The sequence below is a fragment of the Oryctolagus cuniculus genome, chromosome 11, assembly GCF_964237555.1.
Source record: "Oryctolagus cuniculus chromosome 11, mOryCun1.1, whole genome shotgun sequence".
NCBI lineage: Eukaryota > Metazoa > Chordata > Mammalia > Lagomorpha > Leporidae > Oryctolagus > Oryctolagus cuniculus.
In genome coordinates this window covers 93167124-93181601 of record NC_091442.1, presented here as the reverse complement: position 1 = coordinate 93181601, position 14478 = coordinate 93167124, and the positions used below count along the sequence as shown (strand labels likewise).

Genomic DNA, 14478 nt, shown 5'->3' with positions numbered 1-14478 from the left:
TGCTTGATTCATTATATGATTTTCTAGATCTTTTTTTAATTTTTTTTTTTACATTCACTTTGGAGTAGTCATCATTTCACTCGCTTACATTAGGTTAAAATCAGAGAAAGATGGATCAATTTAAAAGTGAAAGAATAGATTTTTAAAGGATACATCATTCAACAAAATAAATTTTGAAGTGTAAATGTTTTATGCAGTATGAGACTCAGACTAAAGGGTCCACAGAGACAAAGAAGATTCTTAGAGTCTTTCACAAATTTCTACATTTGTCAGCCTGTGTTATGGTTTCCCAACATAAGGATGTCATCAATTCAATTTTCTTATGCAAATATTAAGCTAATTCTTTAAGGAAAGAGCAAAAGTCAGCTTTAGTTATTTTCTTTGCCCATTAAGTTTTTCACAGTATACATCAATAAGGAAAAACAAAATGATACCATTATCATATGAGCTACTTAAATGAGAAAACTGTGCATTTTGGACATAAAAGAGTCTGCAGATACATGCAGTTCACACTAGCTCCTCTAAGGGATCCTGACGTACCACACTGCACCTACAAATAATGATGACCACTGCAATTACAAACACAATTCAGGTGCAAACAGCCAATCCGGAGACAACAGGAGGGCAAAGGTTGATCAGCTAAGGTAGAGAGAAAAGAAGAAATGGAAAAAAAAAAAATAGCAGGAACAATGAAAAACACAGTTCATAAAGAAGTAAATACAAGTGTCTAAATACCAGTAAAATAACCAAAGGAGAAATGAGGTAATCAAGACAAGTACCTACCAGACATGGGGCAAGGGCAGTCTCCCAGTTATCAAAATTGGAATTTTGAAGCATTATTTAAAAAGCAGCACATGTGATTGCATGTTGAACTGTAAGATTTTGTTGTAAAAAATACTTAAAGACTGTTTGCTTCAGGCTAGCCATCGTTTTTAGGAACCTAGGAACAAATTTAAATATCCAGGCTGTGAGGAGAAGGTAGGAGTAGAACCTGGGAAGTTGGCCAATGGGTCTTCCTTGTCCATATCTCAGATATTCAGAGAAAAACTGTACTGAACATGTATGACTTTTTTCCTGTCATTATTCCCTAATTGATACAGTATTATAACTGTTAATACAATCTGCACATTATATTGGATATTCTAAGTAATTTAAATTTTAAATTTTCAGGACTGGTGTTCGGTATAGTGGTTAAAATACTCATGCTGCATATCAAGCGCCCTGGGTTTGATATCCACTTCTTGCTGATGCACATTCTCAGAGGAAGCAGTGATGGCTCAAGTGGCTGGGTTCCTATCACCATGTGAAAACCTGTGATGCTATATCCTAGCTTTTGCCTTCCCAGTCCCTGCCACTGTGGGCATTTGCGGAATGAACAAGCAGATGGGAACACACTTACTCGTGCTCCCTCTCTCTCCTCTCCCACACAACCGCCTTTCATAAATAAATAAATATATAAATACATAAATAAAAACAGGAATTTATGTGAATACCATACCATTTTATATAAGGGATCTCAGCACCTAGAGTTTGGAGTCACAGAGTTCTCAGAACCAACCCACTATAAATACCAACACATGACTATGCGCCTCAACATTTGTGAATTTCAAGACAGCCACCATCAGGGGGAGTGTGTTTATAGATACTCCACAAAATGCTCAGGTTTATTATGTCCACCGTGTCTTAAATTTCCTAAGAAGAAAACACACTTTCAGCTAAATTAGGTGGTCCCTTAAACATAATTTACTAACTCAGAAGTTTCAAATTTAGCAAAACACACTTATAGTATGCCTTCTCATGGGAGAAATATCGCCCTCAAGGACACAAAACTTGGTTCTTTGGGGATGGAAAAAACCTACTCTTTTTAGGTGTAAAACACAGACATCCATACAACGCATAAACAGAAAACAGTTTAACTGAAATTCTACTGGATGGAGATGATGAAGGAAACATAATGTCTTAAAAAAATCTCTTTGGGTGATTGTGAAAAAAAGATGGAAAGAGTAACATACAAATTTATCTCAATGGATGTGTATAAGAATAAATTAAATAACACCATTCAATAAATTAAAATACAATGTTATACATTCAGTTGGTAGCACTGAAAAGAAATTAAGAGCCAACAGATTATTTTAGATATCTTTTCACTAAATTATGTGCCTAAGACTAGAGTTATCTAAGAAAAATGCTGCTACTGACAAAGATTTGCATTTTCATGCCCTAGCATCAGCTTAAATAAGCATTATTCTCATTACTGAGAAACAAAGTTTTAGTATTACGTATTTAGTGTTAAGCATACTTTTCAAAAGGACTCACTATTTATTCCCTTAAGAGAGGCCCCACAGTATATTAATTACCTCTACTATTCAACAGTAGTGTAAAGATATGACTCTGTAGAAATAAAAGCAGCATGTATGTTAGAATTATTGAAATTTTATTTTGTTCAAAACCTTTCCATGTCTGGCTAGTACACAGTCTTACTGTGTATTCCTCAAGCTCCTAACCAATATCTGCTTTCTTTTTATCTAAATTGCCCTAATCTAAGCTTTGTAAAGGAAAAATACTGTTAGAAAATACATATGATCAAAAAGAGCAACAGCTGTCACAGTAGCGATTTTTCTCTAGGTGTCCTACCAGTACCAGTTGACTTTCTGTGAAGACTCAGGAGAGGAAACAATTTCCCAAATTTCCTGTGAGTGAATGCCAATGGCAGTTTTGCTAAGGTTCTCTTCTTTCAACAGATTTTCTGAGCTGAATATATTTTGTAAACCAAGACTGAATTAATTAGAAATTCACAAAAAGGATTAAAGATCAATTGTCTTACTAATTGAAAGAGCAAGAAAATCAATAAAATGATGACACTAAAATTATCTTTATTTACTGATTGTCTAGTGCAGGTGAATTTACTGCCCTGTGGAATGAAATAAAACTTTTCTGATGAATTCTCCCTTTCTCTTATATGGAAAGAAATAAAAGGGGAGAAATGGAAGAAAAACAAGAGTGTGTTTTCTGAAGATGGTTGAAATCTGCAGATGGTGAAGAGTTGAACACTGTTCATTAAAAAGTTTCTTAAGTTCATTAAAGAGCAATTTAATTAATTCCATATTTGGAACTTAAATTTGATTCAAACCACAAGGTTAAAGAAAGAACATTCAACATTTTCCCATTTATAATGTATTTCCTACTTGGAAAATTCAACCCTGTTATTACAAAATTACTACACAAACATGGAGGGGAATAAGAAGAATATAAAGAGAGGGCTTCAACTGATGAAAAGTAATGCTTATTGATTTATTTCTTATATTGCTAATCTGTAGTAGTCTGTAATTAAATGTTAAGAATCTTTTTTCCTTTCGTTTTTCTTCTAACTACCTGAAACAGACTTCCTTAAACAAAATTTGATGGTTCTTTTAGAGTCATCACCATAAATGACTGAGTTATTTTAGACAGCAATAGCAAAAGGAAATAATCAATTTGGGGAGAATAAGGAAAGGTGTTATTTGAACACAAACCTGTGTCCATGGAGGCTCTCCTATCAAATAGGGTAAGTCTGTAGATCGCAAAATAACACAGTGACCACATCAAAGTTAACCAATCAAGAATTCTAAGTCAAAATGAGCTATTTTAAAGAACTGGCTCCTTTATTAGGTTTATCTTAAAAGTATATCATGTCAACTACTCTGACATTTTAAGTTCATAGCATTGATTCTCAAAGGACTAAGAGCAAAAGCCAACCTCACTTTATTCACAAGATTGCTGTCACTTGTTGGAGGTAGAGATAGGTATGGAGAAGAAAGCAAAAGAAAGACATAAGTGAAAGATGCTTTTTTGTTCTGAAGCTTAGTGAATTTCAAGGAGGAGCAATGGGAAGGAAATGGATTCCTGTTTTTACAGGAGATGACTTACTATGTGCATGTTTTTGAAGCTCTGTCTTCCAACTATAGTTAAGCCGATGTCCATCATGATCTTCAATACTACGACTGCCACCTTTAAGATACTTCCAGCACTTCTCAGTCATACATTTTGTACTTCCTATTCCCTTAGCTGCAATTTTTCACCTTACTGTCCAAGTGTGAATGCCTACATATGTATTTTCCTGAAAAATTCTGACTTTTGCTAATATGGCTGGAGCTGTATTGGGGTTAACAGCAGATAAAAGGCACTCCATGTTTTGTAACACCCTGGTTATTGTGAGATAAGCAGTAGACCCAGGCTTCAGGAATAATAAGTAAAATGGACTCAATACTAATGGCCAATAAACAAATAAAAAAATACTCATCCTCATCAGTAATAAAAAAAAAAAAACCTCAAAGTTAAGATACATAGATAATGATCTTTATAATGACAGAAATATAATGGAGAAAGCATGAGGCCAGGATTGTGGTGCAGCAGGTTAAACTCCTGTTGGTGATGCTTGTGTCCCATATCAGAGTGCTGGCTCAAAGCCTGGCTCCTCTGCTTATGTTGCAGCTTCTTGATAATGTGCCTAGTAAAGCAGAAGATGGCCCAAGTACTTAAGGCCCTGCCACCCACGTGGGAGACCACGTTGTACTATCAAGCTCTAGGCTTTGGCCTGGCCCAGCCCCAGCTCTTGCTGAGGCCATTTGGGATGTGAACTAGTGAATGGAAGACCTCTTTCTCTGTTTCTTGCTATCCCTCTCTGTAACTCTGCTTTTCAAATAAATAAATAAGAAAAATCTTAAAAAAGTAAAAACACAAAGAATGGAGTAAGAAAGTCATCACAAAACCTCTGTGTGGTAGAAAGTTTTCTTCCTTATCATTTTCCCTATTATCCACAATGATTTTAAAAATTATATGCTGCTTTAATAACCACAAAATAATAAGTGCTATTAAATAAATATGTTAATCTACCACATAAACTAAGAAGAGTAAATAAAATACAACATCCCATAATCCTACTTAACATTCAAAGGAATCCACTGATGAAATTTTTTGTACTTCCTTCTGATTATTTTTCTATCCACAATCATAATTTTAAAAGCATGTTGGATTTACACTATTAGATCAATGTTATATGTTTTCTTAATTTAACATTAAAATATTAATATCTTGCTGATATACTTTCTTCCAGAATGGCATGAAAATGTTTATATTTAACAAGCAATTTCATATAATTTAAAGGGATAATTGCAATATAATTTATAGTGGTGATGAGAGTGACAAGTGAAGAAAAAACAACAGTATTTTCTACATCATCATATATTTTCTGTGTTCACCTACAGGAACATTGCATGAGATGTTTAAAACATGAATGCTGGAGCTGGTGTTCTGGCACAGCACATTAAGCCACTGCAAGCAACCCATATGTGCATGAGTTCATGCCCCAGATGCTTGCTCTATTTCCAAATCAGCTCCTTGATAATGTGCCTGAGTAAGCAGTGAAAGATGGCTCATTCCTTGGGCTCCTATCAGATGGAGTTTCTGACTTCCAGCTTCATCCTACCCAGCCCCAGGCCTTTGAGGTCATTTAGGGAGTAAACCAGTGGATGCAGGATCTCGAGATATCTCTCTCTCTCTTTCTTCCTCTCTCTCTCCCTCTTTCAAATACAAAATATAAAATCTTTAAAACAACATGAAACTTACTCAAAACAAATAGACACTTCAGTTATACAAGTAGATACAAGTTGTCCTGTACATTTTTTTCTTAAGAATTATTTCTCTAGGAAACTGAAGAGGTCAGACACACCACAGTTGACAGGATTGTGTTCTATGACTGTCATAACCTGGTTCCATGCCAAACAGAAGTTCAAATGCTGGTCAGGGGTATGGCAAAAATCCAAGCTGCACTAAGGATGTAACTTTCAGTCACTGGAATGACTCAGTGATTGGGTTCAACCACAAACCATCTGTATTCTAATTCTAAATACAGTGAATTCAGATAATTCTCAGAAATAACCAGAAACACAGTAGAGAATTCCGTAGTTTATCTCTTTAGCACAATTTGAGGAATGTCAAAAAGGTCCAGCACTCAAAGATAGCTTTCCCTTGGTTGTCTGAATTTACCATTATTGTCAACTCATTCCTTCCTTTTTGCTAAGGTTTGTACTGCCTAGTCCTTGTATTTTAAGTATAAATATCACTAAGAGTAATTACACATTAAGATACAAGCCAAGCACTAAACTTATTCTTTAAAAGAGGTAGATAAGAACATTAGTCATCAAAAAAAACAAAGACACAAAATATTCATAAACGGGAGCTATCCCACTATTGATAAACCCTATTTCCTTCCTAATTTTCACTAATAACTGTTTGACTTACATTTTATCCAATGATAAATGATCTAACTTTCAGAAGTCTATACAGTATATGGCTGGCGCCACGGCTCACTAGGCTAATCCTCCGCCTGCAGCACCGGCACCTAGCTTCTAGTCCCAGTTGGGGTGCTGGGTCTGTCCCAGTTGCTCCTCTTCCAGTCCAGCTCTCTGCTGTGGCCCGGGAAGGCAGTGGAGGATGGCCCAAGTGCTTGGGCCCTGCACCTGCATAGGGAGACCAGGAGGAAGCACCTGGCTCCTGGCTTTGGATCAGCGCAGCGTGCCAGCCATAGCAGCCATTTGGGGGGTAAACCAACGGAAGGAAGACCTTTCTCTCTCTCTCTCACTGTCTAACTCTGCCTGTCAACAAAATTCTCTGAATGGAATGCACAATATATTTTATGAAAATCTTGGATTATCCTCAAACTGACAATATTGCAAACCCTGGCAGCATATACCTTTACAGTTACCTTCCCAGCCCACATTTTTCCCTTGTTTGAACTGCCCCCATCCATGCAGTTGAGACCTAAGGAGTGTGTTTCTATTTCATAGCCTGCATACTACTCCAAAGTCCACTGAACTGGGGTAGACAATCAACTGGCTGAAAGTAAGTCAATCATATTCTACTAAGCCTCCAGCTGATGGAAGAATTAATGTAAATTCAGGAATGGTCTCTTGACTGTTATGCACCAGATTCTGGAGAAAGTACAGTCAGCAAGAGAAAGAAAGAGACAAAGAGAGATAAGACAAGTAAATCTACATACAGAAATAAAGGTAATGCAATTTGCGGTTTCCATGGAATAGTAAATTTCAGTTTTTACTGGTGGTTTATAGCTCCTGATTCCAGTGCTTCATCAACAATATTTAACTATATTTTGAGATTATAGGTATCACTGATCACTTACAATGCATTTCCTTTTGTTGCTTAAGCTAATTAAAGACTGTGGTTAACAATAACAGAAGCTACATCACTAATAAAAACCAGCAGAATGTGGGGCCAGCACTGTGGCGCAGCAGGTAAAGGCACCGCCTGCTATATAGGCATCCATATGGGTTCATCCCAGGATGGTCTTCCCTTGCAGTTCGAGTCCTGGCTGCTCCACTTCTGGAGCTTGGGCCCCTGCACTCTCTCTCATGGGAGAACAAGAAGAAGCTGCTGGCTCCTGACTTCGGATCAGCCCAGCTCCGGCCATTGCAGCCATTTGGAGAATGAACCAGCAGATGGAAGACCTTTCTCTCTGTCTCTACCTCTCTCTGTAACTCTGTTTTTCAAATAAATAAATATAAATCTTAAAAAAAAAACTCCAGTGAACAAAAATAATCCTTATAAAACATGTATAAATGTAAGGAAGTGTTTTAACTCTTCAGACAAGTGTCCACTTTATCTTCACAGGGATCTCATGTGATAGACAATGATCACCCTCAAGCTGGTCTTTAGAAGAACCAGAGAACTGTCTCAAGTCAGGGTGTTAATAATAATCTAGTGTTTATCACAGGTTATAGAGACTTCAACAAATTACGGAGTTTATTCACTAGGAGCCATTGAAAAAATAAATGAAAATTTAAAACTAAGGCTGTCATCCCAGACATGATCACAGAATCACAATGTCCAGAAGATAGAGATTTTCCAGTCACTGCAAGGTAATCTGAATGTACATTTAGAGAAAAATTGCTCAGTACTCGAAGCAATTTACATGGATGGACACTATTGCAATATCAGTGTTTATGTTTGTGTGTGTGTGTGTGTGTGTGTAGGGGGATGAGACAAGGGACACAATGCAAAGTTGAGGAAGAATTTCATTTGCATTGCTACTTTGCAGGTCCATCAGTATCATTCGTCTTGCCTAATTTTCTGAGATTCAAAATCTGGGCAAGAAATAGTGAATTTATCAATAGGAGGATTTTACAACACTCTCCAGGACAAAATTGGCTACACAGATTTTTTAATCAGCATCAGAAACATAAAATTTCTGTTTTGAGAAATTCAAATCTAGGGAAAAAAAGGCACTTTTAGAGAACAATTTCTTAAATCATAACATTTCTTTCTACATGTGGACATCATGCACATTTTCTTTCTTGAGTAGAAATATATAATTGTTTTTTTTCTTATTTAAACCACAGGGATCTTCCAACATGCTATCATTTGTCCAGATGGAATCCTTCCACTCCTAAAGAGTGGGAAGTCTTTTTTGTCATATTTTATTAGTTCTTCTGCTCATTGAATCTGACAGACTATAAATCCCATGTTTACCATTAAGCAGATTGTGAATGACAAGATAGTATTAAGCATTTTTGGTACACAGAACACAGTTAGGCAATCAATAGCACCATCACTCTAGGAAAATTATTGCTGTAATTGAAGGGGAGATGATCATCAAGGAGAATTGTATGTTCTCTTTATATGCAGATTTAGCAAAAAGAGCTAAAAATGAAAACTAGGACAGTTCACAGTTGCAAACATTCTGATTAATAATGATGATGAAGACTGGAAATAAACAGTTGGGGCTGAGATAGATGTGGTCTTCCTTTTGCATGTTATCTTCTGTAGCATGAGGAATGCATAGTTTGGGAGGCTATCATCCAAATGAAATGCCACTGCAAAATCTCATGGTCAAGGGCATCAAACATCCATTAATTAAAAAATATATGTTGTAATGTTTCTCTACTAATGAGTTGATTCTATTTTTAGAAATTGTGGAAAATGTGTAGACGCTGATGTCACCATACATGACTTTGCAAAGGATGTCCTTAAAGAATGAAGTGTGTTCTCCCCTTGGCTACAGGCCACTAAATGCTGCTCTCTTTCCCTACCCAATATCCCTACTCCCTGCTTCACATATAAACAGCTAGAATCATAGGGGAAACATGTTTCTGAAGGTCCAAATCTTCTGTGTCCATTGCCAATTAAATTAGGTTCCTCACAATGTAATTTTATAATTTTTTGTGCTTTCCCTTCATGATTTCTCTTACGACTATATTGAAAAATTATTTATAATTATTAACTGTATATTTGTGTCTTCTGCATGACATAAGCTCTATGGAAGTGAAGACTTTGTCTTATTTTTTACCCTCACCAAAGCATCTATAAACCCCGGCACCATGAATAATGCCAGACTGATGAAAAATGACAAAATATATGCATGTGCATATATGTATAAGTGTGCATATGAATACAGATTTGTGAAAATAATGGATGTTTATCAAACAACTAACCTTGTTAACTATAAATAATTAACCTTTTGTCCACTGTCACTGAATGCTGTTGACTAAAAGAATGTGTGGTAACATCTGTTATTAGCTCACTTAATTTTGCTTCAGTGAAAGGATCTAGGAGTGGGAATAAGAGAGGGAGGAGATATATAGGTCAGCACATGCTCACTCGGACTTACCTCCAATGGTGGAACTAGAAATGTGCCAGGGGATTTCAGCTCAATCTTACCAAGGAGGCAGGGACCAATGCCAGTGCACTTGGTAAAGTGATAAGTATAAATACACAACTGATGAGAAAGATAGGGTAAGTGTCGAAGAGATTTCACAAATAAGACCAGTGTAAGCAAATAATGAAGGATAGAATTAAAAGGGAGAGAATGATCCTGCGGGGGAAGCAGGACACACAGCAGACTCATAGAATGGCAAATGCCCAAAACAGCACTCCTGCCTCAGAATCAACCCTTGGGGCATTCAGATCTGGCTAAAAGGTCCATGAGAGTCTCACAGGCATGGGAAGCCATGACACGGTGCCAAAAAACAATCTAAATGAAAGATCCTGGTGAACAAGACCCCAGCAGAAGGAACAGGCCATCAAGGAGAGAGGCACCTTTCTCTGAAGGGAGGAAGGAATCTCCACTGTGATACGGCCTTGACTAAACAAGTTCAGAGTTGGTGAACTCAAGGGGCTTCCATAGCCTAGACAGCTCATGGCAAGAGCCTCGGGTGCTTGCTGACGCCATAAATAAGAGTGCCAATTGTTAAATCTACAACGGGAGTCACTGGGTACAGGCTCCCCACGTAGGATCTCTGTCCTTAATGTGTTTTACTATGAAACTTAAAGACAACACTACTAGTCGAACAATACCCTGTACCTTGTGCGGTTGTGTGAGTGCAGCCTGTTGAAATCCTTGCTTAGTGTATACTAAGTTGATCTTCTGTATATGAAGGTAATTGAAAATGAAACTCAATGAAGGGCGGGATGGGAGAGGGAGTGGGAGAGGGGAAGGCCACAGGAGGGAGGGAGGTTCGGTGGGGGGAAGCCACAATACAAAAGTTGCACTTTGTAAATTCACATTTATTAAATAAAAAAAAAAAACTGGAAAAAAAATGAGAATGTGTACAACAACAACAACAAAAAAGGATCTAAGGATCCAGATGATTTCTAATCTCTCTTCAATATACAAAAATATATACATTTAACCCCACCCCAGAAAGTTCATATTAAACTTAAGACACAGTGAATCTTCATCATCCACATTTCAGAAATCCCAAGCAATCCCAAAATCTTTGTGGGATTGTTCCCTTGTTTCTAAATTATTCTTTTCTTTTCACTAGATTATAACTCTCTCCTTAATGCCAGTGTCATAATTTTAAGATTTATTTATTCATTTGAAAGAGTTACAGAGAGAGAGAGAGAGAGAATGAATCTTCCATTCACTGACTCATCTCCCAATGGCCACAATGGCCAAGGATGGACTGGCCAAAGTCAGGAGCCAGGACCTTTATCCAGGTCTCCCACCTGGGTGGCAAGAGCCTAACCACTTGGGCCATCTTCTACTGCTTTCCAAGGCCATTACAGGGAGCTGGATTGGAAGTAGAGCAGCTGTACACAAACCAGCAGCCACAGGAGTGTTGGCACTGGAAGTTGTGGTTTTACCTGCCATGCCACAACTCCAGCCCCTCTAATTTTATCAATGTAGCTAGCTCCTGGACCTACGTTCCCCCAACAAATCACATTATTTCAGGAACTGGGAGTTTACCAGGCACCACTGCAGGCCCTTACACACAACCTTCCAACCATTGCTCACTAGCTGATGCAGTGTTTGGTAAGGGACGGTGCTGCTAGTTGTGATTAATGTCCTCAATGTGAATATTCTATCATATTGTTTTCCTAGTTCATTTCATTATCAACGGTCCTGTGATATTGCGTGGGTAGTGGGGTGCTTCATAAAAGAGTTTAACAAGACTATATTTTTGTCTGTTTTTCTTCAGAAGAATTGATTTCTGTTGAAACAAGTATTGATTACTTAACAGCCATGCCAAGCACACAAAATGTAAATCCCAGGATGGTCTTCCCTTGCAGTTCAACTTGTGAACTAGAGGGCTAGTCACTTGGCTTGAATTAAATGATCTATCAAGACATTTCAGTGTGATTATACTACGAAAGTAGAAGGCAACCAAAAATGATAAATTGATTACTATCAAAAATTTCTTAGTATTCTACCAAAGATGTATAAAAATTCTGTCAAAGAATATAATGAAGTTAATGAGTCTAAAATTCTTTAAGTTGTAGTACAGATTGTTTTTTTAAAGATTTATTTATTTATTTATTTATTTGAAAGTCAGAGTTACACAGTGAAAGGAGAGGCAGAGAGAGGTCTTCCATTCTATGGTTCACTCCCCAGTTGGCCACAATGGCCAGAGCTGAGCCAATCCAAAGGCAGGAGCCAGGAGCTTCTTCCGGGTCTCCCAAATGGGTGCAGGGGCCTAAGGTCTTGGGCCATCTTCTACTGCTTTCCCAGACCAATTCAGAGAGATGGATCAGAAGTACAGCAGCCAGGAATCGAACTGGCACACATATGGGATGCCAGCACCACAGGCAAAAGCTTTACCCACTATGCCATAGTGCTGGCCTCATGATTTTAGTTGGAAAAAAACTTTAAAAATAATTTTGTAACAAAAAAATTCAAAATCATTATCCTCAAGTAATTTAGAAAAGAAAAAGTAAAGGAGAAAAAAGTATTGAAAAATAACATTTTTGAAAAGAGAGAGAGGATATATTGAGGAAAGTAAACTTTAAAAATAGGCAAAATAGTACAATGTATGACTGAAGGAAAACAAACAGAAGGTGCAACCCAGTTTTATGACAAAATAAAATTTCGCAAAAATTTGGCATAAGATTAAAGCTACTGAGTATTTTAATTAAAATCTCAGTTTATATGGCCGGTGCTGTGGCTCACTTGGCTAATCCTCCGCCTGCATCGCCAGCATCCTAGGTTCTAGTCCCGGTCGGGGCACCGGATTCTGTCCCACTTGCTCCTTTTCCAGTCCAGCTCTCTGCTGTGGCCCAGGAGTGCAGTGGAGGATGGCCCAAGTGCTTGGGCCCTGCACCCGCATGGGAGACCAGGAGAAGCACCTGGCTCCTGCCTTCGGATCGGCACAGCGTGCTGGCCGTGGCAGCCATTTGGGGAGTAAACCAACAGAAAAGGAAGACCTTTCTCTTTGTCTCTCTCTCTAACTCTGTCTGAAAAAAACAAAAAAAAAAAAAAAACAAAAAAAAAAAAACCACCTCAGTATATGCAGACTAGGGTGTATTTTACCTGAAAGAACCAAGGATAAGCAACAAATAATTTCCGTGCTTCTTGGTATTTGCAAGTTGCAAAGTGAAAATTCCAAGATTTCCAGGGCTTGCCATAGTCATGGGAGAGAAAAGATAAAATCTCATCATTCTTTTCTGAAGACGTTTACATCGTAGTGTAGCAAGGAAAGGCACCCTTCTTCCGCGATGCTGGTATCGCACATGGGCATGGGTTCCTGTCCTGGCCGCTGCACGTAGGATGCAGCTCCCTGCTAATGGCCTGGGAAGAGAAACAGAAGGCGGCCCGAGTTCGTAGGCCCCTGCCAAACATGTGGGAGACCCCATGAGGCTTCAGGCTTTGGACTACTAGCCCAGCCCTGACCGCTAACTTCATCTGAGGAGTGAACTAGTAGATGGACGATCTCTTCCTCTCTTCCTCTCTCTCTCTCTCTCTCTCTCTCTCCTTTCTGAAACCCTAACTTTCAAATAAATAAATCTTTTTTTAAAAAGTTTACAAATTCTCATCGTCCAAAGATGCATCATTTCTCAGTTCGGCACCGCCAAAGAACACATACAACAGATGAATGTTCATTCACACACACAAAATTCATGGTAATAAGCAGTTGTTTTCTAATCAATTCTTTTTATAGATTTTTAGTTCTTTGGCGATAAGAAGACTTTTATTGTCAGAACATTTGAATTGTAGATTAGTACACATGTATTAATAGGGCTATCAGAGGACAATTCAAACGATTTTAGAAAATGTATTTAAAAGTAAGCTTATTTTAATGCTCAAAGATTTTGAAATCCATAAACACGCTGGGTCTTCAAAAAAGTTCCTGAAAAATGCTTCTGACAAAAATACTGGGCAAGTATTTCAACATGTGTTGCATAAAAATAAACATTTTAATTCCTTTTTTACCATTAACTTTTGTAAGTATTGTCATGTAATCAAATTAATTCAAACTACTTCTGATGTGAGCAACGAACTCACTAATTTTTAAACAAGGCTATTTTTTCCTGTACAGATAGAAATACTGAGCAGAGATTGGTACTGGGGGCAAATAAAAACAGTCTATTTGGCTGAGAGGGAACAAATACACATTCATACGTGAGTGAATGCCACCCTGCACAGAGAACTATATAACGTCAGTGGGCCACGGAGTTGCTCACAAACTTCGAGGAAAGGGAAAGAGAAAACGGTACCTGCGGTAGGAAAGGCCCGCCATCACATCACCGGGGAGCCAGGAAAGGAAAGGTTCTGTTCAAGCACCGCAGCCTCAGGCGCAGAACCTCCAAGCGAGGTCCATGGCGCCAAGGCGATGCTCTCCCGTCTTCCACTTCCTTTTATCTGCTACGCGCAGGTCTCAAAAGCAACAGACGCATCATGGGAAGGCGGACATCTTTGATTGACAAATAGGGTACTCACACCTAAGGTGGGAGGGCAGCAGCTCCTGACTTCTGGCTCCACAGACCCTACTAGCTGCTTGCCTATCCCACTTCTCAGACCTAACTTGCTGCCTGTTTATCCCACAACACTTTCACTATGATCGCCCATAATTCATTCCCTCAGAATTTCAGAACTACAAAGTCAATCATTTTCCAGCAACAAATTTCCAATTTAGCTGCACTAAGGGGTTATTTATCGATACGTCTCCCTTCATGACAAAAAAGTCAAGACAATTTCCAGGGTAAAAT

General features: G+C 38.2%; 1 long non-coding RNA gene across 3 annotated transcripts in view; it reads right to left on the bottom strand.

The window, feature by feature from the left end:
- Window positions 1–14205, bottom strand: part of LOC103348344 (uncharacterized) — a 193994-nt gene extending 179789 nt beyond the window's left edge. For all 3 annotated transcript variants that reach the window (XR_011380188.1, XR_011380187.1, XR_007919521.2), the window contains exon 1: window positions 13987–14205. This is a non-coding gene — a long non-coding RNA (uncharacterized lncRNA). The remainder of the gene's footprint in view (window positions 1–13986) is intronic.
- Window positions 14206–14478: the final 273 nt, after the last annotated feature.